The 26167-nt window shown below is 43.3% G+C and overlaps 1 pseudogene; it reads left to right on the forward strand.

Moving 5' to 3' along the window:
• Positions 1–24974, forward strand: part of LOC115464389 — a 91434-nt pseudogene extending 66460 nt beyond the window's left edge.
• Positions 24975–26167: the final 1193 nt, after the last annotated feature.

Here is a 26167-nt window from a genome sequence, read left to right on the forward strand (position 1 = left end):
AAGCACTTAAGCTACAGTTTGCGCTGAGAATATGGAATCTAAATTTCCCTGGTGTCAGCTCCATTTTAAAACCATCAGACCCATAGACTTTAATTGAGAAGAAACTTTTCCTAAATATTTTGACATCCGCTCATGTCACATCCCTCCCGCTCGCTGAGCAGGTGTAGCACATCTGTCCTGGTACCCTGATAACCTTAGAATTTAAAAATACCTTTTCTCCTGACCACATCGTATTTTCCTAAAAAAAAAACCCATAAAATAACTTATAAAATTCTCTGATCACCATCTAATAATTTCCCTTACACCCCCCTCCATCCTATATAACCATTCAAATTCCAAAACACCCCCCCAAAGATGCGCAGCCTCCTTGAAACTGCGTATCTCCCTATAGATAACTTAAAAACAATATTCTTTTTGCCAGATCCCCCTAATTCCCCCAAACAGGACCCCCAAATGCCCTTACTACCCCAAAAAAGTTTAATTAATTAATCCTCCCAAGGCCCTGTCCAGGCCCCGATTTCAGGCCTACTCAGAGCTTCAGAACCTTACTGAGCATGTGCAGAACCTGCCATTACCCAGTAATGCTCTCTGCCTCTCCTTCACTTAAAGCCAGCCAGCCATCCATCAGGGCTGGTCACAAACAACTCCTGCCCCTAAAAATCCCATCTCTGCAGCCCTGAAGACCCCTCCAGCACTCCAAAAGGAAAAGGTAACATTTGTATTTTGTTTTTAACCATATTACATTCGTCCCTTCAGTAAAAAAATGTCGCCCCCGACATTTCCATAACCCCTCAGGATTTTTTCTTTTTTTTTTTTAATAAACTATATAATCTTTCAAATAGTTAGGCCTACAACCTCTAGTTATACGTTTTGGTCTTTCACTAAATGCTTCCGTATTGATTACACTATCTCCCAGGTTTCCTTCCCTTCTAGAGTCCGGAACATGTAGCATATTCTCCATCTCTAAAAAGTTTTCATCTCCCCCTTATGGAGGTGACTCCAGATCACAGGTCAAAAACCAGGCAGTTTCTAAATCACCTGCCTCCAAAAAACCACTCTCTGTATCAGTGTCACTTTGTAAATCCCCATCCCTTCTCCTGACTTCAACATTATCAATACTGTCTGAAAATACATCTTTTGTAGGTCCCAATAACACTTTTAAGTTGTTTCTGTGCACTACTTTACACATTCCTTTAGGATCTTTAATCCTATACGTACTTCCCTCAGGTGTAAATACGTGTACCACTTCATAGGGAATTTCCTCCCACTTATCCCTTATTTTTTTATGGTCCCTAAATTTGTTGTCTCTTAACAACACCCTGTCCCCCTTAGAGATGAGTGTTCTCTTGGAAGGCCAAATGAACAGATGCTTCTTCCTTTTCCTGAAGTTGAAATATTGTTTGTCTCTTTTCTTCATAAGGTTATTCTTTAAGTTCCTCAGGAGAATGCCACTTGATAAATCAGAGTTTGTCCTCCAGATCTGTCTCCGATCCCTTTTATTTTCATTTTTGCTGTCACCTTTCACTTCTCGCTTCCTTTTTCCTGCCAGAAGAAAGCCTCTATTTCGCCTGCTACTTTGAGTGCGAACCTGTTTTCCTTTACCACTTCTTTTCTCTCTCTTCTCTATCTCTGTAAGGAAAGAGTTATCAGTACTGACGAAAGAGTTATCAGTACTGACCTCTTTACTCTTGCTGTCAGACAATCTTTCTACTTCAATTATGTCCATTATATATTTTTCCTCCACCTGAGTTCCTAAGTCAGTCGAATAAGTTTCCACTTCATTTATTTCCTTTTCTTCTACTACAGGGTCCATGAGAATTGCTGCTTCCTCTGTATTTGTGGAAGCAATAATCTTAATTTCCTCATCCACGTTTGGTTCCCCATCCACAGTAATCTTTATAGTGTTGGCTTCATCTTCAATCACTTCCAGTAGACATCCTCCTGTTTTGAGTTCAAGAGGAAATAGCAGTTCAGAATTCCTTACCAAATTAATCTCTGACAGACACTCCTTGTGCTTCACCCCTTTCGAGGAAAAGTATGGTAGTTCTTCTCCCAAAGAGGAATTATCTTCCTCATTTTTCACTTCCATTCCCTTGAGCTTCACCTTTTCAGGTGCCTTTCCTGAGCTTTCTTCCAAGATCAGTCCCTCAGGGGTAAAGGACTCTTTCCCATCTGCCTTATATAATTCTCCTGTGAAGACAGGGCAGTATTTCAACTTCTCCATATCCTCTTGTATTGGGTTTTCCTTTTCAGGTTCCATCTCCATCACCTCAGCTGTCCACATTAGTTTCTCTAGTTCCATTATCTCAGCCTTCTCAGCTAAATCAGGGGAAGTATTGTTCTCTTTGGAAGGAAGTTCTTCCAAAATTATACCAGTTTCCAATGATCCAGTATATTCTTGCGATATCAACACTGATCCTTCTCCTTTCTCTATTTCATTGTTCTGATCATCCAAAAGCCCACTTTCAGAACCTGCTTCCCATCGGTTAAACATCTCTTCAGCCATAGGCTGAGTTTCCTTCCCATTGCAACATGTAAGATTGTCCAGTTTCCCATTGCCTGCATCTGTAGCCGCAACTAGAGTATTACTGCTGGAGGAAGAACAGGATTCTGTAGTACCTAACATAGCTGAAGTTACTTTCTCCTTAGCAGCAATTTGACTCTTTTTCTCACATACTTCAGTTAACTTCACCATCATTTTCTCAAAGGCCGCATCCAATCTGCGGCCTGCCATTACCCAGTAATGCTCTCTGCCTCTCCTTCACTTAAAGCCAGCTAGCCATCCATCAGGGCTGGTCACAAACAACTCCTGCCCCTAAAAATCCCATCTCTGCAGCCCTGAAGACCCCTCCAGCACTCCAAAAGGAAAAGGTAACATTTGTATTTTGTTTTTAACCATATTACACTGGGTATGAGTGGATGGAGGGCAGGGGAGAGGAGGGTCACTGCTGGATTGGGTGGATGGAGAGCAGGGGAAAGGAGGGTCACTGGGTATGGGTGCATGCAGGGCAGGGGAGAGAAGGTTCGCTGGGTATATAGGTGCATGCAGGGCAGGGGAGAGGAGGGTCACCGGACATGGGTGGATGGAGGGCAGGGGAGAGGAGGGTCACTGGGTATGGGTGCTTTGAGGGCAGGGAAGGGTCGCTGGGTGCATGCAGGGCAGGGGGAGAGAAGGGTCACTGGACATGGGTGGATGGAGGGCAGGGGAGAGGAGGGTCGCTGGACATGGGTGGATGGAGAGCAGGGGAGGGGAGGGTCGCTGGACATGGGTGGATGGAGGGCAGGGGATAGGAGGGGAGAGAGAAGAAATGCTGGACATGGATGGAGGGGAGGGAAGAGTGAGGAAGGAGATGAGATGAGGGAAAAGGAAGAAAGGAGAAAAACTGCATATGGATGAAGAAAATAGGCAGAAGTTGAGGACCAGAAATGAAGAAGAAAGGAATGAAATAAATGGAAAGGAAGCCCTGGAAACGGAGTTAAGAGGACAGATAGCAGCAGAATCGAATACTGGGCCAGCATGATCAGAAAAACAGTCACCAGGCAACAATGGTAGAAAATAAATCATTTTATTTTCATTATAGTGTTTGGAATATGTCCACTTTGAGAATCGGGTGCTCAACATTAAAAGTTTATATTTATTTACTTATTTATGGCATTTTATCCCACATTAAACATGAATTAGATTGGAACCTGGGATCATTTAATTTTTTTTTCCTGGGGAGAGTAATGCATTGCCGCCCCCCCCCCCCCCCCCCCCCGGCTATAGCCAGCTCTGCAATTTTGGGGCGGCGCAGAGATGGACGGGGGGGGCACAGAGGTGGACGGGGGGGCACAGAGGTGGACGGGGGGCGCAAGGGTGGACGGGGGGGGCGCAGAGGTGGACCGGGGAGAGAGCCTGTTGTTAAAAAGTTACCAGCACACCACTGGTTTAAAGTGAAATGTGACATTGAAAAAGGGTACTTTGATATTGAAAGTGAGTGAAGGTGAGCCTTGGTACTAAGAATGAGATGATTTGAGCTTAAAAGGGAGTACTTAAATAAACAGACTGCCTTTCTCATGGTTGTATTGCTGAATACATGTGGGGAAAACTGGTGTGATTCAGGTGAGTGAGAGCTGTACTAATAGAAAGCTGTGAGAATTTTTAAACCAAATTTAGTTTGGTTTGGAGTGAAACAGAGGTATGTCGCTGCATGCAGTGAATGGAATGGTTAAGTTTTAAGGGAATTTAAGGTCATGGAAGGTGGAATGAGAGTCTGTATGCTAAGGTATTAAGTGGACCCATGGCTGCCTACTCTTTATAGAATAAGGAAAAACAGTTGAGACTCAGGTTGTGAGGTTGAAGGTGAATTTGATATTTGGAATACAGGGTTTGGAACCTGACTGCATATTAAAGAAAATCCAGCCCTGCTTTTGTATGAGTATGCAGATTGATCTGATAGCTGTGCAGGCAAATGTTATGTTTTTATGTGAAGTCTGTGAGCTGGAATGTTGTATTACTATTTGAATATGGAATGTGTTACTGTGTGATGGTTCTGAATGCAGTGCTGAAGCCTGCTGGATCATTTTAGACTAGGGAAACAACAGTGAGAAATAGGTTTTGTAATGAGAAAACCTTTAACTTATTTTATTTTAATTAGAGAGTGTGGCCACAGTATTGAGAACTGATTAATTGTCACCAGAGTGAAGTCCGTTCCTGAACAAGCAGGGAGTTTAAGGTTTTTGCTTCCCTGATTATTTTCTTTATAAGTGAGGTTTAGGGAGAAAAGATCGGTGAATTATCCTCTGAAGGGTTCCGCCTGAGCTCCAACGCAAGAACATAGTAACATAGTAACATAGTAGATGACGGCAGAAAAAGACCTGTATGGTCCATCCAGTCTGCCCAACAATATAACTCATATTTGCTGCTTTTTGTGTATATCCTACTTTGATTTGTACCTATGCTCTTCAAGGCACAGACTGTATAAGTCTGCCCAGCACTATCCCCGCCTCCCAACCACCAGCCCCTCCTCCCAACCACCGGCTCTGGCACAGACCGTATAAGTCTGCCCAGCACTATCCTCACCTCCCAACCACCAGCCCTGCCTCCCAACCACCGGCTCTGGCACAGACCATACAAGTCTGTCCAGCACTATCCCTGCCTCCCAACCACCAGTCCCGCTGCCCACCACCGGCTCTGGCACAGACCGTATAAGTCTGCCCAGCACTATCCCCGCCTCCCAACCACCAGCCCTGCCTCCTGATCTTGACTAAGCTCCTGAGGATCCATTCCTTCGGCACAGGAAAGACATCACCTAAATAAATTCAACCACAGCTAAGTGACATTGGCAAAGGGTGTTGAAGGACATATAAGTTTTTTTGGTTTACAACATTTCAAGGGAAAACTAAAGAACAGAACAACATCAAATATAAAAAAGATCCATGTTTTCCTGACTTGCCTATGTGTTCTGGGTTCAACTGAGATCCTTGCACAAACATCCATAATACCTATAAAGACTCAAATTCTGACATCAATAGCAAGGAAAGAGTATTAAAACAAATACCTGATTTTGATAAAAAAGACAATTTAAATATTTATCTGAAAGGGTTTTTTCTGCCTTTTTAGGTGATTTTGTTGAAAGAAACAGAAAAAGTTAAGGGTGTACATGTAGTTCTACATTTGAATGTTGAATATGTTATTGCAGTTCTATTAAGCCACACACTAATTGTGAATTTGAGTTTATTTGAATGAAAATTTGTTTGCATTTGTATTCAATAAAGAAAAAGATAATTTGCAAACCTGAAGGTGCGGTTCTTCCAGTTCAGGAACAAATCCTAAATTTAGCTTCTTTTTCTCCTTTATTCTTTGAGAGTAAAGGATGAGGTTAGTTTATTTGTTCAACTCCCTCAGCTGTGAGTGTGTGTTCCCTGGATATTCGCCACGACTACAACAATCAGGTATCTGGGAGCACATCACTACAGTCCAGCCGAGAGGGGTGGTAACAGATTTTGGCGTAGTCGGGCAGGATTTTTCCTGATTTGGGGGTACCTGTTGGATAAATTTTGGGGTTTATTGGAGTAAAACTTTAGTCCTGCAGGTCTGGTACAAGGGGCGGAAGATTTGGAAGAATTCTGCCATTGGTAAAGTTGAAAAATATATATATATACATTTTTTTGCAGTGGTTGTATATTATTTTGGGTAAGTGTTCTGGGTTTTTGTTCTCCCGGACATCTCTGTTTCTAAGGCAATCCCAGTCTTCATAGAAGAAAGAAGATGGAGGGTGAAGGAAGTCGTGCTGTTCCCCAAATTGTGACACATACAGTGGTTATCCCGCAAAATCGAACAGTACCGGATTTTTATGGATTCCCACGAGGTCCTGAAGATTTAAAATTTGAAGACTGAATAGACAAAATAAAGTCTACGTTGAGGATTTTACGCATCCCTGTAGAAGACCAAGTGGAAGTGATCAGGGATCATTTACGAGGAATTGCCCTGGATACGGTCAAATACTCTCTCCCAAGAGATTGTTCAGTGGAAGACATCTATGACTTGTTGAGACAAGTATACGGAGATAAAGTGGCATTGGGTCTCAGGATTCAGGAGTTTTATAACTATAGGCAAGGTGAGAAAGAGACAATTCGTGTTTTTGCCTATAAACTGCAAGAGAAATTGGAGGCAATTAAGAAGAGAGACCAAAGAAGAGTGGGTAATTCTGAGGAAACGTTGAAAGAACAATTTATTATTGGTTTACGTGATGAAGTGCTTAAGAGAGAAGTGTCCAAGAGGAATGAAGATAATCCCGTCGGTTCATTTTCAGAGTTGATGCAGTCTGCAATCCGGTGGGCGGGCGAAGAAAGAGGACTTGCACCTTGGGAGTCCTCTCCCAAAAGAATTTTACAGAGAACCAGAAAGGAGACAGTGGATTGTCCCCGGTCAGAGGAATCTGTTACAGTAGCAATAATGCAACAGATGACGAACATGTTTTCTAGAATGTGTGAAAGACAAGAAGAGGAGTGGAGTCGTCAAAGGAGAGAGAGATAATATGAGATATTCTGGCTCCAGAGATGGAGGCCTTCCCGAACCAATTCAGGGGAATTAATTTGCTTCAGGTGCCAAGAACCAGGGCACATGGCACGCAATTGCTTAAATGAGATGATAAATCATGCATATCCTGTGGTAGACAGGGCCAATGCAGAAGGTCCAAGTACCAGTGGAGCTTGTATGAAGAGTGGGATTGATAGAGGTGAAATGTCTGGACTTCAGAAGAAAAGTGATCCCAAATCTATTGTTAGCGTGCAGAAACACATTTGTAGCGAAGAGAAGAAAGAAGAGAAACTATTTGGAGAAAGGGCTATAGGATCCAGTCCATTGTTAAGAGTGACAATTGATGGTATTGAAACACTCTGCACTGTGGATACAGGTTCTAGCATGTCTACAATTTTGGCTAGCTTTTTCTATAAAACTTTCGCAAATACCGAGTGTTTGCAAGATGCAAGTAAACTGACTTTAGTGGCAGTAAATGGCACAGACCTTCCTGTCTTGGGATATATCGATGCAGATTTGCAGTGCCTGGGACAGCTAGTACCTGAGAGATGTATTTTTGTGGTCAAAGATAACTTCTGTGACGGACAGGTGGAGAGTAACGCCATTCAAGGAATAGTTGGAATGAATGTGCTGCAACATCTGGAGGGGCTATTCAAGGATCTCTCCTGCTTCACCTTAGAACCCGTGAAGATTGCGGGGATTCTGTCCAATATATCTCAGAAGCTTTCCACCAAGATTAAGGAATCGGATGGGGTGGTAAAGCTACAGGGAAAGGTGGGTAAAATCATACCTGCAATGTCGGAAAAGATCCTGATTGGAAAGGTCAACAAATACGGAAGCGTACAGGAGCGGTTCTGGTTTCTGCTTCTAGAAGAATGAGCTTGCCTGATAAGATTGGGGTAGTTAACACCCTGGTTACGCAGAAGCGGGGAGAAAAAGCAAACAAACCGGAGAGTGGTAAACCCTCAGATGCTAACTTTAGTGGGAAGAGTGAAGAAGAGGTGATGGCAGTTGTGCTGGGAACGAGCAAGAAGGAAATGTTGCATTCTGGAAGCCACGAGAAGGAGGAAAAGCCAACAAGTAGCCCAGATACTGGATCTGGAGGGGAAGAGATGCAGAAAATGCTGTGTAATTCTGAGTCGATGGAAATAGCGAAATCTGTTGCACCATCTGAACAAGGTCCTTCTAACTTTATTGGCATGACCAAAGAAGTTGATGAGAACAAAGAAAACAAAACCTCTGAAGGTTCCCAGGGTGATATGGACTGACGGCACCAGAATGAACTGAACCGTGAAAGGGAGGAAGAGGACCGGCAGCAGGCACTGGCACAGAGTCTCCAGGAACTTCAGGTGCAAGGTCTGAAAGAAGATGAGGACCTTAAACGAGCTACAGAGTATGGGTGAAGGATGTCCTTTACTATGCCTCTGTCCCTGTGACAGCAGTTGAGGACTTCCAAAGTGTGGATGTTTCTGTGAGAAGGATGTCCATGCCTTTGCTGGGCACTCTATGTGTATAAACTGTGGCCTCCTTCATTTATTTATACTTATTTGCCTTGTGAAGACGTTTGCTGTGCCTCTGACATCCCCTTTGTTTATTTGGATTTTGGATCACAAGTAGCGGCAGTGGGATTTGAACCAGCCACCTCTATATTGCAAGACCAGTGTTCTAACCACCAGGCCACTCCTCCATTCCACTCCCTTGAAATTTGGACGTCCCTGTGGGGGGTGGGGGGGGCAGTTAAGGACATCCAAAATGTTTGAAAGAAGGACGTCCACGCCTTTGTTATGCCTCCGCAAACACACACACCTCCCCCCAGGGACCTGCAGACTGCCCCCCCCCCCACAGGGACAGCCAAATTTCAAGGGAGTGGTGGAGTGGCCTAGTGGTTAGAGCACTGGTCTTGCAATCCAAAGGTGGCCTGTTCAAATCCCACTGTTGGTACTTGTGATCCAAAATCCAAATAAACAAAAGGGGTTTCAGAGGCATAGCAATAGCATGGATGTCCCTCGCACAGAAACATCACATTTTGGACGTCCTCAACTGCCATCACAGGGACGTAGGCATAGCAAAGTAAGTCCTTCACCCATACTCTTAAAAAAAAAAAACATCCCTGATGAGCACTTGGACATTTTCACCTGGAGTTTTGTTTTCTAAGGTTGTAGATGGCTATTATACACGCAGCTTGTCTGCATGTATGAAGCCGTCTTTGGCATGCACAGAGCAGCCTCGCATAATGCATGGCTGCTGTGCACTGGCTTCCCCTCCTTAGGAAGGAAATCATATGCAAATGAGCTAACAGTGAGCAGCTCATTTGCATGCGATTTCCTTCATGCATGCCTATTCCTTTCCGAATCGCCAAGGGATCGGTAAGGGAAGGGCTTTTTCCGTTCAGTTAGTGGGACCAGTGCTCTACGAATGCTGAGATGGGTGTGCTTGGTTTCCATTATCACCGACCATCTGTAAGTACGACCATCTCTAAGGTCGACCTAAATTTACTGATTTGGGCGTCCCCAACTCTATTATCGAAAGGAAAGATGGACGTCCATCTTGTTTCGATAATACGGGTTTCCCCGCCCCTTCACAGTGCCGTCCTGCGAGGACTGCCTCAGGAAAGCTTGGGCGCCCCGTTCGATTATGCCCCTGCACGTAATATCACAATAACAGCATTAAAAATAAACTGAAGTCAAAATCACAAAATTTAGTTTCTTATGCCTTTATAAAATCTTGGGGATAGGCCATTTCTTCCCGTCTCTTCTGAACCTCAGGAGGGATGCAGAAAGTTCTTCGTTCCTTCACACAACTAACAGGGCATTTGCTTAAGTGGCCACTGTCTCCTATATACTCATGAGTCACTCCTAGACTTTCAGTATACTAGCATGAGCAGTAGAGTATAGCCAGTAAACTTTCTGGGTTATAAAGTCAAGGCTTTAGGCTTGAAGGGTCTCCCATTGCAACTATGGTCAAAGGCCAGGGAAATTTCAGGAAAGCCAATGACACTATTCCAGGGTGAATCAAGGTTTTATAGTCAGGGGAAGTTTCCTTCTACAACCAGTTCTTCCCACTATTCACTCCCCACTTCTCCATCTTTCTGGAAGATGCCAGAATGTCCAGAAGGTCAGATCCAGCTTATCCTTCCTACATCTGAGGTTGAACTACAGATATTATCCTATTGGTTAAAGTAGTAAAATGAGAATCTAGGCAGCACCCTCCCTGCCAGGCTGTAAGGCATGTAAATTACAGCATTCTATACATGGTGTCTAATTGCTTGGCAGGTCCCTCACCCACCAGTACCCTTCCCAGATCCACACCATAGAAATTAGGAGCTCAGTTTATAGAATAGGGGTGTAAGTCAATTTTACACATAACTACAAATTATTGCCCGTTAGCACTTGTTAACCCCAGTTATTGATACTTACTGATTATTAAATATTTATTGCTTGTTAAACACATTTATTGATACAATTAAGGGCCAATGTGGTAAAAAATTAGCCAATTACGTTACGTGCATAACTGACTCTATTCTATAATCAATTTCCCAACTTTGTGCCCAACTTTAGGCCCCATTTATAGAATTTGTGCACATAAAATCCATTGTCTATATGTATTCCTGGATTGGCCGCTGTCGTGGATAGGATGCTGGGCTCGATGGACCCTTGGTATTTTCCCAGTGTGGCATTACTTATGTACTTATGTGGTGAAGTGGTATCAAAATTAAGTCAGTATTTGAAAATTCCTTGTTGGGAACTTACCTTAGGTCCCCTGCACTTTTCTACAGAAAGAACATACAAAATTTACTAAAAATGTAATTCAATCAAAGCAGCAAAGAAATATCAAGAACAACAAAGCAGCAAAAACACAGAGCAGGCAATTCTGTAACAGGATTCACCATTTAGGCACTAAAATTAAGCAGCTCATGGAAATGTTAGCGCATAGTAACATAGTAGATGACGGCAGAGAAAGACCTGTACGGTCCATCCAGTCTGTCTAACAAGATAAACTCATATGTCCTACTTTATGTGTATACCTGACTTTGACTTTGATTGGTAACCACAAGCTGTATGAGATTTACAAGAGAGTGTTACTCAAAATTAGGATTCATATTATACAGTGGTGGAAATAAGTATTTGATCCCTTGCTGATTTTGTAAGTTTGCCCACTGACAAAGACATGAGCAGCCCATAATTGAAGGGTAGGTTATTGGTAACAGTGAGAGATAGCACATCACAAATTAAATCCGGAAAATCACATTGTGGAAAGTATATGAATTTATTTGCATTCTGCAGAGGGAAATAAGTATTTGATCCCCCACCAACCAGTAAGAGATCTGGCCCCTACAGACCAGGTAGATGCTCCAAATCAACTCGTTACCTGCATGACAGACAGCTGTCGGCAATGGTCACCTGTATGAAAGACACCTGTCCACAGACTCAGTGAATCAGTCAGACTCTAACCTCTACAAAATGGCCAAGAGCAAGGAGCTGTCTAAGGATGTCAGGGACAAGATCATACACCTGCACAAGGCTGGAATGGGCTACAAAACCATCAGTAAGACACTGGGCGAGAAGGAGACAACTGTTGGTGCCATAGTAAGAAAATGGAAGAAGTACAAAATGACTGTCAATCGACAAAGATCTGGGGCTCCACGCAAAATCTCACCTCGTGGGGTATCCTTGATCATGAGGAAGGTTAGAAATCAGCCTACAACTACAAGGGGGGAACTTGTCAATGATCTCAAGGCAGCTGGGACCACTGTCACCACGAAAACCATTGGTAACACATTACGACATAACGGATTGCAATCCTGCAGTGCCCGCAAGGTCCCCCTGCTCCGGAAGGCACATGTGACGGCCCGTCTGAAGTTTGCCAGTGAACACCTGGATGATGCCGAGAGTGATTGGGAGAAGGTGCTGTGGTCAGATGAGACAAAAATTGAGCTCTTTGGCATGAACTCAACTCGCCGTGTTTGGAGGAAGAGAAATGCTGCCTATGACCCAAAGAACACCGTCCCCACTGTCAAGCATGGAGGTGGAAATGTTATGTTTTGGGGGTGTTTCTCTGCTAAGGGCACAGGACTACTTCACCGCATCAATGGGAGAATGGATGGGGCCATGTACCGTACAATTCTGAGTGACAATCTCCTTCCCTCCGCCAGGGCCTTAAAAATGGGTCGTGGCTGGGTCTTCCAGCACGACAATGACCCAAAACATACAGCCAAGGCAACAAAGGAGTGGCTCAGGAAGAAGCACATTAGGGTCATGGAGTGGCCTAGCCAGTCACCAGACCTTAATCCCATTGAAAACTTATGGAGGGAGCTGAAGCTGCGAGTTGCCAAGCGACAGCCCAGAACTCTTAATGATTTAGAGATGAACTGCAAAGAGGAGTGGACCAAAATTCCTCCTGACATGTGTGCAAACCTCATCATCAACTACAGAAGACGTCTGACCGCTGTGCTTGCCAACAAGGGTTTTGCCACCAAGTATTAGGTCTTGTTTGCCAGAGGGATTAAATACTTATTTCCCTCTGCAGAATGCAATAAATTCATATACTTTCCACAATGTGATTTTCCGGATTTAATTTGTGATGTGCTATCTCTCACTGTTACCAATAACCTACCCTTCAATTATGGGCTGCTCATGTCTTTGTCAGTGGGCAAACTTACAAAATCAGCAAGGGATCAAATACTTATTTCCACCACTGTAACTGCAGTTACTTGCTGTGGGGTATGATAAGAACTAACTGCTTTATGGTTTGAGTGCATAGTTGACTTAATGAGATCTGTTTTTTTAAAAAATTTGAAACATCATTAATTGTAAGTTGCATTATAAGTAACAGTAGATGTGTGCACATACATTTTGAGGAGGTGGAACACAGGCTGTGCTATGATGGTTCCATCTAAACACTATCACATGCTTTCCCTGGGAACGCTATGGGTGTAATGGATATGGACTGAGCACAATCTAAAATTTAAATAATTATATTAACGACTATATGTATGAATGGTTATTTAGTTTAATTTTTCCCAAGTATGTTTTGGTGGAATATTTATATTTGAGGACTTGGGTAGTCTATATGTTTTTTCTTCCGGTTGAGTAGAGAGTTTGATTTGTATCTGCCATTTTCAGGGCACAGACCGTAGAAGTCTGGCCAGCACTAGCCCCGCCTCCCAATCACTAGCCCCGTCTCCCACCACCGACTCTGCCACCCAATCTCCGCTAAGCTTCTGAGGATCCATTCCTTCTGAACAGGATTCCTTTATGTTTATCCCACGCATTTTTGAATTCCATTAACGTTTTCATCTCCACCACCTCCCGCGGGAGGGCATTCCAAGCATCCACCACTCTCTCCGTGAAAAAATACTTCCTGACATTTTTGATAGATGTGACATTTATGCATGAAACGCACAACATTCTCCATGTCTCCCATTTTGGATCTAGAACAATATCTTTATTGATTATGCTGGTTACTAAGATTAAGACCTTGTTAAGTCAAAATATTCTATCTGTCTTAATTCAATTTGATGTTTCAGGGGCCTTTCATATTGTTGATAATACGTTATTGCTAAATAGGCTGAATGGATTGGGTTTGGATGGTATTGTTCTGAAGTGGTTTAAGGGTTTTCTTGGTAATAGGCAATATAGTGTCAAAAAAAGGAACATTTTCAGAGTTTTAGAGCTCAGTTTATAGCGACCCTTAAGGTTTGCCTTTGCCACCAATTTTATTCAATGTTTTTATGCGTTCTCTGGGAATATTTTATCATTATTTTTTGATGCTTCTTATACAGATGGCATTTTTATTTTGGTACCAGTCATAAATGATTTAATTTCAGATTTTACTTCCAAGACAAGATTGCTGGGTATCAACTAATCTGATAAAGGTTAATACAGCTAAGATTAAGTTGCCCTACTTTGACATATCTTTAAGCAGAGTACCACCAAACTTAGTTCTTAACACAGGAAAATCTCTCCCTTGGACAAATGTAACATCAGTGCATGCTAGAGAGGTGAAATTCATTGATGGAGTCAAGGACTGCTTTATAGAGCAGCTGGTTCATGAACCAACAAGAGGAGGAACAATTCCAGACCTAGTCCTTAGTGAAAATAATAGGAAACAGCATAAAGAATGGCAAGTCAAATGCAAAGCACTGATAAGGAAGGCAGGAGACTTTGAAAAAAAGATTGTGTTGGAGACAAAAATGCAGAGTAAAATATTATGGGTGCCACAGCTATGTTTAACTCAGTGGCGTACCAAGGGGGGGCGGTGGGGGCGGTCCGCCCCGGGTGCCAGTGGGAAGGCCCGAGTTGACGTCAAGACGAGGAGAAGGAAGGAGATTTGATTTTTTTTTTTACAAGCAGGGCACGAGGCACTGCCTGCGACGCTGCTTCGCCGGTTTTAACGGGACTGAGGTGGGGAAGGAGAGGGGCGAAAGGGACTCGGGTGGGGGTGTTCAGAGGGGAGAAGGGGACTGGGGTGGGGGTCTCAGACAGGGGAGGGGAGAAGGGGACTGGGGTGGGGATCTCAGAGGGGAGAAGGGGAGGGGAGAGGGGGACTGGGGTGGGGATCTCAGACAGGGGAGGGGTGAAGGGGACTGGGGTGGGGGTCTCAGACGGGAGAAGGGGAGGGAAGAAGGGGACTGGGGTGGGGGTGTTCAGAGGGGAAAAGGGGAGGGGAGAAGGGGACTGGGGTGGGGATCTCAGACAGGGGGAGGGGAGAAGGGGACTGGGTTGAGGATCTCAGATGGGAGACGGGGAGGGGAGAAGGGGACTGGGGTGGGGGTCTCAGACAGGGGAGGGGAGAAGGGGACTGGAGTGGGGATCTCAGACGGGAGAAGGGGACTGGGGTGGGGGTGTTCAGAGGGGAGAAGGGGACTGGGGTGGGGATCTCAGACAGGGGAGGGTGAGGGGAGAAGGGGACTGGGGTGGGGATCTCAGAGGGGAGAAGGGGACTGGGGTGGGGATCTCAGAGGAGAGAAGGGAAGGGGAGGGGAGAAGGGGACTGGGGTGGGGGTCTCAGACAGGGGAGGGGAGAAGGGGACTGTGGTGGGGGTCTCAGACAGGAGAAGGGGACTGGGGTGGGGGTGTTCAGAGGGGAGAAGGGGGCTGGAACTGGGGGCTGAAAAAAGGGGCAGAGAGAGAGAGAGGGGACAGATCCTAGATGGAAGGGGGAGTGAGAGGGAGGGCAGACCCTGGATGGATGGGAGAGGGAGGGCAAATGGTGGATTGAAGGGGCAGAGAGAAAGGGCAGGCAGTGGATGGAAGGGACGGCAGAGAGGGCAGACACTGGATGGCAGAGAGACAGAGAGAGAGTGAAGACAGATGCTGGATGGAAGGAAGACGGTGAAAAGAAGATGAGGAAAGCAGAAACCAGAGACAACAAACTGTAAATAAAATATATTTTTTTATTTTTTTTGCTTTAGGATAAAGTATTGTAGATGTGTTAAATGTTTATAATAGAACATGTAAATAAGGTAATCTTTTTATTGGACTAATTTTAATACATTTTGACTAACTTTCGGAGAACAAAACCCCCTTCCTCAGGTCAGGATAGGATACTGTAACAACACTATACTGTACTGACCCGAGGACGGAGGTTTTGGCCTCTGAAAGCTAAATGTATTAGTCCAATAAAATGGTATTATTTTACTTTCTATATATGTTTTATTTCTATTTGTTAATTTGTAAAGTGGTGATTGGTACTTGTTAGTTTTTTTCAAATTTACATCTGCTGTCTTTATATTTTGCACAGTACTAGGGGACAGTTTCTGTTTCTGTGGTGTTGCATTGTATGCAGAGTCTGGCATTGGGGGTTCAGTTTAATTTTTGTCTAAATAGAAAGTTTATGATTACTTATTCTATAGTGGATTAGGGTGTATCTGTGTTTGTGAAAAAGACATGGCTTTCAGTTGGCATTGACTGTGCAGGATCTACGATCTGTACTATTCTGTCTGGTTTCGTTTTACAATAGGTGAATTGATGTTCTAGTGCTCACTGTAGTGTTTAAGATGCTTTCCTTTTCCTTGTGTGACTCGTAGAAATGACTGCTTATGGTATGGTAGAATTGCTCTATAGGTCCTGAGTGTTTTGTATTCTCGGCATGCCTAGTACTGGATTTGGGGGGGGGGGTGTTAAAAAATGACCGGCCCCGGGTGTCAACTACCCTAGGTACGCCACTGGTTTAACTTTAACTTTGCAAAGCGTACATTCAGAAATTCTCCACTCTGGTTTTGTCATACAACTGTTCAAATACAGACTGTATAAGTGTCCGCTGGCCAATCGGGCATGCTGAGCTTGATTTTTTTCTCTTTCTCTGTAGAATCCATTGGCTGCTAATCTAATTCCTGAAAACAAGGAATAATAATTGACTGAGAGCAAAACAGTAAAAACATTATTTTTAGAAATTAACTTCCCCCTTGCAACCACACTCTGCCTCACTCAACATCATTCATCCCACAGTTCCTATTCCTATATTTTACAGCTCCCCCACTTTTAACCTAGTTTAGACATCCACATATGAATAAAACCAAAACATGAAAGACTCCAGAAGAAATTGGAGAGTCATGGGTGTTATGTTTTATCAGTAAGCGATGTATTGGTATTCTAGGGACTGGTGTAATATTCTCTCAAAGATGCTTTTTTATATGCTCTTTGGCTGGTAAACGGTGTGTGGCTACTGCGGGGTTTGGCTACTGTAGGGGTGTGGCTACTGTAGGGGCGGAGCTATATGCAGGGGTGGAGCATTTATATTAGCTCCACCCCTAATGCTGCCCTGTATGAGTACAGGCACCTTTTTTCTTACAAAAAAAGCACTGCTGAAAAGTAAAGTTAATCTTGCATACTATTAACCCAATCATAGCATACCTATTCATACCCATTCCAATAAAAGAGGATGACTATTATTCTCTGTAATAATTGTGGTACTTTAGTTTCAAGGCCAATCATCTGGAGACTAAAGGCTTGTCCTATATGTCATCAGCTTGCTAGTTTAAAACAGGAGCTCAATAAAGTAAAGCAGGAATTAGATGCACTTAAAGCAGCTTCAAAGACTCCACAAAATCATACTGCACAGAATCAGTCAAATTCACACCACTGCCTCAAAGGATAAAACCACCTAAGAATAGATGGTTCACGGTAGGCTCAGGCAGACTTCGTTATGTAACACAGAAGCATCCGCCCTCAGAAGTGTTGCCCCTACAGAATTCGTTTGCTCCATTACAGCACTGTGATGTTCCTGAAAATAGAACGGAGGCAGAAGAAAAAGCAATGAAGGTGGAACAAAAAGATAGGAAAGTACCCAAAGGGATAAGACACCCCCAAATCACTAATGTTGAAACACATACCAGGAAATGTAGATGGAAAGCGATGACCACAAATGCTCACAGCCTAAGCAATAAAGTTCATGACCTTCAAGCCCTGATGTTGGAGGCAGACTTAAACATTGTTGCAATCACAGAGACATGGCTAAATGGTTCCCATGAATAGGATGCAAACATACCAGGCTATAATCTATTTAGGAAGGATAGAGATGGTTGTAAAGGTGGAGGAGTAGCTCTGTATGTGAGAAATGATATCACGGCGAATGAAATGACAGGGACATGGGGAAAAGAAGAAGCAATATGGATCACCTTAAAAAGAGATGATTGAACCTCTGTCCATGTGGGTGTTGTCTACAGACCCCTGACATAACTGGAGGAACTAGATAAGGATCTGATCGCGGATATTTAAAAGTTAGGAAAGAAGAGAGAGGTGCTGTTGCTGAGAGATTTCAATCTGCCGGATGTAGATTGGAAGGTTCCGTCTGCAAAATTGGAAAGAAGTAGAGATCGTGGATGCTTTTCAAAGTGCTCTGCTCAGACAAATGGTGATGGAACCCATGAGGGAGGGAGCGATGCTGGATCTAGTGCTCACAAATGGGGATAGTGTGTCAAATGTCCGAGTGGGTGCTCACCTGGGCAGCAGTGACCATTAAACGGTTTGGTTTGACATGACAGCTGAAGTGGAGGGCAGCCACTCAAAACTCAAAGTCCTGGATTTCAAGCGTGCTGACTTTAGTAAAATGGGGGAATACATGAGGAAGGAGCTGATGGGATGGGAGGGCGAACGAGAAGTGGAAGGACAGTGATCCAGGCTGAAAGAAGCTATAAACAGGGCCACAAACCTTTATGTAAAGAGAGTAAATAAAAGAAAGAGAAAAAGGAAACCGATATGGTTCTCCAAGCAAGTGGCTGAAAAAATAAAGGCTAAAGAGCTGGCGTTCCTGAAGTACAGAAAAATTCAAGAAGAGGAACACGGAGAGGAATATCAGGTGTATTAGTGAAAGGAGGAAGACAAAAAAGGGAATTGTGAGACTGCAAGATGCTGCGAACCGCTATGTAGAAAATGATGAAGAAAAAGCAAATTTGCTAAACAGATACTTTTGCTCTGTTTTCACAGAAGAAAATCCTGGAGAAGGACCACAATTGACTGACAAAAGTACATATGAGAATGGAGTGGATAGAGCACGGAAGAGAGTGTGTATGAACAACTTAAAAATCTAAAGGTTGACATAGAGGGGAATAATGGAACGGCGCCGGCGATATCTATTTTGGCGGTGGCGCAACAGCTGGCCGGAACCGTATTATCAAAAAGATGGCTGGCCATCTTTTCTTTTCGATAATACGGTTTAGACCGGTCAAATGGCTTGGATGTCGCTGGGTTTGAGATGGCCGGTTTTGTTTTTCAGCGATAATGGAAAAAAATGTTGGCCATCTCCAACCCGACGACATCCAAGCCATTTGGTCGTGGGAGGAGCCAGCATTTGTAGCGCACTGGTCCCCCTGACATGCCAGGACACCAACTGCGCACCCTAGACATGTGGGTACAGTGGGTTTTGGAGGGCTCCCATTACCAGCACAAGTGTTACAGGTAGGGGGGGGATGGGTCTGGGTCCGCCTGCCTTAAGTGCACTCCAGGGACAGGAATTGTTGCTGCTGTATAAGCTTGCCACACCAGTTGACACCTGAACACTAATCTCTTTGAAAAAGTCCTTTATTTGAATAAGCACGTTTACTCACAGTTAACTGCAGATCAGAGGTTGTGCCCCACTGGCAAATAGTCTTCCTGGTACTGAGATTAGCAGTAGGTCAGAGCTGGCAGAATGCTGTACAATGCCCTCTTTCAGCCACATTCAAGGTAAGAACTAAGTTCTCTAACGTGGCTAACACATGAAAGGGATCTAAAACTGGCTTACAAACATGGCCACTACCTCATGGACTAACGGAAGTAAAACAGGGCACACTCTGACTCAGTTAGCAGGGGGAAAAAGCACCATGGGAGTACAGCCCAGTACCCTACACCCACCACAATGCATTGCTGATGTGACTCTGCAGTGCACCTAACAGAAAAGGTGTCACACTCACCCGAGAGCCACATCACAACCAGGGAAAGGCTGTCGGAGGATAGAACACATTCTGCCGTCATGGAGGTGGGTACAGCATTTGAGGCTGGCATATAGGCTGGCAAAAAAGGTTTTTAATGTTATTTTTTTAGTGTGGGAGGGGGTTGGTGACCACTGGGGGAGTATGGGGAGGTCATCCCCCATTCCCTCCAGTGGTCGTCTGGTCAGTTGGGGCACCTTTTTGAGGCTTGGTCATGAAAATAAAAGGACCAAGTAAACCTGGCGAAATTCTGCTTATCGCCGGGGGTTTTTTTCCATTATCGGCGAAAGCCAGCCATCTGGTAGCCATGCCTGCGTCTGCCCATGTCCCGCCTTCACTTAGCCGGTGACACGCCCCTTTGAACTTTCGCCGGCGAGGCGACGGGAAAGTGGCGATGCTGTCAAAAACGCAGCTTTCGATTATACCGATTTCGCCGCTTTTCCGAGATCACCGGCCATCTCCCGATTTATGTCGGGAAATGGCCGGCGATCACTTTCGATTATAAGCTGGATAGCCGTAGGACCGGACGGGATCCACCCCAGGATATTGAGGGAGCTCAGAGAGGTTCTGGCAAGTCCTCTTAAAGATTTGTTTAATAAATCCTTAGAGACGGGAGAGGTTCCATGGGAGTGGAAAACGGCAGATGTGGTTCCTCTTCACAAAAGTGGTGATAGGAAAGAAGCTGGAAACTACAGGCCGGTAAGCCTCACTTCGGTTATTGGAAAAGTAATGGAAGCGATGCTGAAGGAAAGGATAGTAAATTTCCTGGAAGACAATAAGTTGCAAGATCCCAGACAACATGGTTTTATCAAAGGGAAATTGTGCCAAACGAATCTCATTGAATTCTTTGACTGGGTGACCGGAGAATTGAATCGTGGACATGCTATGGACGTAATCTACTTAGATTTCAGCAAAGCTTTTGACACGGTTCCCCACAGGAGGCTCTTAAATAAACTTGATGGGATGAAAATAGGACCCGATGTGGTAAACTGGATTAGGAACTGGTTGACGGACAGACGCCAGAGGGTGGTGGTTAATGGAATTCTCTCGGAGGAGGGAAAGGTGAGTAGTGGAGTGCCTCAGGGATCGGTGCTGGGGCCGATTCTGTTCAATATATTTGTGAGTGACATTGCCGAAGGGTTAGAAGGTAAAGTTTGTCTTTTTGCGGATGATACTAAAATTTGTAACAGAGTGGACACCCGGGAGGGAGTTGAAAACATGAAAAAGGACCTACGGAAGCTAGAAGAATGGTCTAAGGTTTGGCAATTAAAATTCAATGCGAAGAAATGCAAAGTGATGCACTTAGGGTGTAGAAATACACGGGAGTCGTATGTGTTAAGCGGGGAGAGTCTGATATGTACGGACGGGGAGAGGGATCTTGGGGTGATAGTATTTGAGGATCTGAAGGCGAAGAAACAGTGTGACAAGGCGGTGGCCGTAGCTAGAAGGTTGCTAGGATGTATAGAGAGGTGTGACCAGCAGGAAAAAAGAGGTTTTGATGCCCCTGTACAAGTCGTTGGTGAGGCCACACCTGGAGTATTGTGTTCAGTTTTGGAGGCCATATCTTGCTAAGGATGTAAAAAGAATTGAAGCAGTGCAAAGAAAAGCTACAAAAATGGAATGGGATTTGCGTTACAAGACGTATGAGGAGAGACTTGCGCACCTGAATATGTATACCCTGGAGGAGAGGAGAAACAAGGGTGATATGATACAGACGTTCAAATATTTGAAAGGTATAAATCCGCAAACGAACCTTTTCCGGAGATGGGAAGGCGGTAAAACAAAAGGACATGAAATGAGATTGAAGGGGGGCAGACTCAAGAAAAATGTCAGGAAGTATTTTTTCATGGAAAGAGTGGTGGATACTTGGAATGCCCTCCGCGGGAGGTGGTGGAGATAAAAACGGTAATGGAATTCAAAAATGTGCTGGATAAACATAAAGGAATCCTGATCGGAAGGAATGAATCCTCAGAAGCTTAGCCGAGATTGGGTGGCAGAGCCTGTGGTGGGAGGCAGGGCTGGTGGTTGTGAGGTGGGCCTTGTTCTGGGCAGACTTTTACGGTCTGTGCCCTGAAAATGGCAGAAACAAATCAAGGTCAAGTATACGCATAAACTAGCACATATGAGTTTAAATTGTTGGGCAGACTAGATGGACCATGCAGGTCTTTTTCTGCCATCATCTACTGTGTTACTATGGCAGATGATGTTTAATGTGAGCAAGTGCAAAGTGATGCATGTGGGCAAGAGGAACCCGAACTATAGCTAAGTAATGCAAGGCTCCACGTTAGGAGTCACTGACCAAGAAAGGGATCTCGGCGTCATTGTTGATGATACATTGAAACCTTCTTTTCAGTGTGCCGCGGTGGCTAAGAAAGCAAATAGAATGTTAGATATTATTAGGAAAGGAATGGAAAGCAAAAGTGAGGACGTTATAATGTCTTGTATCGGTCCATGGTGTGACCGCACCTTGAATATTGTGTTCAATTCTAGTCGCCACATCTAAAAGAAGATATAATGGAATTAGAAAAGGTACAGAGATGGGCGACGAAAATGATAAAGGGTATGAGACCACTTCCCTATGAGGAAAGGCTGAAGCAACTGGGGCTCTTCAGCTTGGAGAAAAAACGGCTGAGGGGAGATATGATAGAAGTCTATAAAATAATGAGAGGAGTGGAACGGGTAGATGTGAATCATTTGTTTACTCTCTCCAAAAATACTAGGACTAGGGGGCATGCGATGAAGCTACAAAGTAGTAAATATAATACTAATCAGATAAAACTTTTCTTCACTCAACGTGTAATTAAACTCTGGAATTCGTTGCCAGAGAATGTGGTAAATGCGGTTAGTTTAGCTGGGTTTTAAAAAGGTCTGGACAGTTTCCTAAAGGAAAAGTCCATAGACCATTATTATAATGACTTGGGGAAAATCCACTGCTTATTTCTGGGATAAGCAGCATAAAATGTATTAAACGTTTTTGGGATCTTGCCAGGTATTTGTGACCTGGAGTGGCCACTGTTGGAAACAGGACACTGGGCTTGATGGACTTTTGGTCTGTCCCAGTGCGGCATTACTTATGTATTTATGCCTTGTTCTTACTCTCAGGCTTTCCTTCTTGAGACCTTGATGAGATACGTGCCTCCAGCAACAAAATACACCATAAGTGCTCCTTCCGCTCCTCTGTGTTACTCCCTATATCTCTCTTGTCCTAGTAATAGTGAGTTACTAAAAATCTATTTTAAAAAATTGATTCATATCAGTAAGCCAAAACCAAATTGGTGAATCGATTTGAATTGTGAATTGGACAGCACTACTGTTCTGCAGGGATGATCTTTAGTTGCAAGAAATATGAACATATGACACCTTTGCTTAGAGATCTTCATTGGCTGACTGTTTCTGCAAGGGTTGAATTTGTTTAATTTATACAATCTTCTATGGTTCATGTCCATCTGACCGCACTACTCTGATATACTATTCTTCTGCGGATCGATCTATTTGTAGTCATTATTCTCTAAATCTAGCTCTTCCTTCAGTGAACAAAATTCAATATAAATTTTAGATAATTCCTTTAGCTATTCCGCAGTTAAACTGTGGAATTCAATTCCTAGTCAACTCTGGGGATTTCAGATTACTATCAGTTTAGGAAGTCTTTAAAAACTTTTTCTATTCAAGAAACATTCTGAAGTGTGAATTTTGCTGTAGTGTAATGATTACATGTTGTAACCTGCTTTGATTCTTTGAAAGAAATTAGAAGGATAGAGAAACCAGAATAGAATAGAAAATTCTGATACTTGTAAATGTAAATGTCAGCCCAATCTATGGCCCATCCATGCTTCTCCCCTGCAAAACACCCTCTGACATTTCTCAAACTATAAATGTGAGTTTTTTTTCTCAAACGTACTTTCATGGGTTAGTGATCAATAAAGTTCTTGCAAATTTTGGACATTATGACTCAGAGAAAGGGGTAAAATGATGTATAGATTAGGACATTCATTTTTGTGGAAGTATTTTACTCACCCAATGCAAAGATGTTCTCAGGAAGCCCCTTTTAATATGGCTAAAAGTGCATGTTTTATGATCCCTCTGTGTACTGTAAAGCAATTATATGACTAAATCTGGTAAGTGGCTTTGAAACTTCTCCTTTAAATTATATCAGATCAATATTCAAAGTGATTTAACTGGCCAAAATAGTTAAATCACTTGCTCTGGGCTAACCGGCCAAATTCAATAGCTCTTAACCAATTAGTGCTGCTGAAAATATCCAGTTAGAACCTATCAGTCTCATATCCAGCTATTTTGGGGGCATTCTGTGGTCTAAATCAGTACTTGACTGGTTAATTCTATTCAGCAATTAATTGGCCAAAGTAACTGCATAAATAGTGCAGATAAATGTCTATATGGTGCCCCATAGCTGATTACAGGCTGAATATCGCTCTTAATGGCTATGCATTATCCAGCTCCACATACCCGGAAATTTAGTGCTGAAGCCTAGATATGGTTTGGCATTGAATTTATGGGAATACATTCCAGCAGTGGTCAGCAAAATGCTAAGCAGCGCAGGCTGAATATCAACCCCTATATCTAGCCACTCTTGTAATCTGACGTTATTTTTGAGAAGTTAAGAAAATATTCTGTCTTCTCAGATATGGAGAACTGTATAAGATGCCCAGAGGACCAGTGGCCCAATGAAAAAAGAGATGTCTGCATCCCAAAAATAATAATATTCCTCTCCCATGAAGAATCTTTGGGAATCGTTTTGATATTTATCAGCATTTTCTTTTTTCTCATCACTGCTGTCATTTTGGGAATCTTCATTTATTACAGAGAAACTCCCATTGTGAGATCCAACAACCGGAACCTAAGCTACATTCTCTTAGTCTCCCTCATGCTCTGTTTTCTCTGCTCATTGATATTCATAGGACATCCTGAGAAAGTGACCTGCATTCTTCGACGACTGCCTTTGGAATAACGTTCTCCATCTCTCTCTCTTCTGTCCTGGCAAAAACAATCACAGTGGTCATGGCTTTTCAGACCACTAAGCCTGGAAGCAAGCTTCGGAAATGGATGGGTTCCAGGGTCTCATACTCTACAGTACTTTCTTTTTCCCTTCTTCAAGTCCCTCTTTGCCTTGTCTGGTTGGGAACTGCTCCACCATTCCCACATCGTAACACGCAAACAGAAGATGGAACAATTCAAATTGAATGTAATGAAGGATCAATAATTGCATTTTACTGTGTTCTGGGTTACCTGGGATTTCTGGCTAGTATCAGCTTCATTGTAGCTTTCCTAGCAAGAAATCTACCTGATAGTTTCAATGAGGCCAAGTACATCACCTTCAGCATGCTGGTGTTCTGCAGTGTCTGGGTATCTTTCATCCCAACATACCTGAGCACCAGGGGCAAGTACATGGTAGCAGTAGAGGTATTTGCTATCATGGCCTCCAGTGCTGGAATACTGGGGTGTATCTTTATTCCCAAGTGCTACATTATTCTATTGAGGCCTGACAGGAACAACAGGAAGTATATCACAAAAAATAAATTGATGTAAACTTCCCTGAATGTTAAAGGAAAGCTAAAATAACAGCAAAATCTTAAATTCCAACTCATACACAGTCTGTCTAATATTCAAGGCCAGCTGTACATTCATGATTCTCAAGAGGTCTGAACAAGGGTAGGATGGAAATTACCTCAACAGAGGCAATTTTCAGTCACTATCTGAGTAGATTATACTTTTAGTTTAAATGTATAGTTATGTCACAGTGACTACAATAGCTGAAATATTCAGGACCTCAGCTTTATATATAGTAGTTCTGATTATATAGATTAAATGAAATACTATTGTCAACATTTGGGCTGAATATCTCCTACCTCTGAGGATCTGATATTAAGCACCACATACACTAGACAGCATCCAGGTGCCTCAGTGTAGTCCCAAGTTATAGAATTTAGTTCAAACGTTATGTCAGTTCAGAAAAGAACAACAGGAAAAATAAATATAACCTTCAACACGCAGGGGACGAACATCTAGCATACTAACATGGAGAGAGGACAGTAATACACAGAAATAAAGATCACAGCAAACCATTGCTGGACAGTTATCATCCAGGTACTCAGCAATCCATCTGTATGTCTTTTCCAGTTGAATAGCTTGGTTCACTTTCTGTCCATCACCCCCACCAACAAAGTGCTGCCGCTGACCTGCTACCACCCCCTATTTTTAGCATCTTGAAAAAATGCTATCCAGAAATTCAATGCTGAAGACCTGACATGGTCTAGCATTGAATTTATGGATTTAACACTGGTGGCAGTCAGCAAAATGATGGTCATAGCTGGTTTTATATCAGCCCTGATATCTTACCAGATAGCTCAAATTCAACTCTAGTTGCTATGGACATCATGATGTGAAAAAAATGTTTTTACATCCATGTGAAGAATGTCTACCATTGCAAGTGACCAGCTACTGTCTTGACAGTGAGTGGAGCATCACAGTTCAGTATCTGTTTTATATGATACCAGCTATCGTACCAAAACAAGTTGAGCTGTTGGCAAGTGAAGATGATCTAGACTATGTTCCAATTTCCCTCTGATAGTATTTTGTGGCAGCAGCCTGACCTTTCACATGGTGTCCAAAATGCATGTTGTGCTAAGAAATAGAAAGCCAGAGAGAAGTTTACCAAAAGGATTGTGCCATTAAAAGATCTGAAAATATTCTAAATGATGTCCTCCTCCATATCAAAGTCT

The sequence above is a fragment of the Microcaecilia unicolor genome, chromosome 3 (genome assembly GCF_901765095.1).
Source record: "Microcaecilia unicolor chromosome 3, aMicUni1.1, whole genome shotgun sequence".
Lineage (NCBI taxonomy): Eukaryota > Metazoa > Chordata > Amphibia > Gymnophiona > Siphonopidae > Microcaecilia > Microcaecilia unicolor.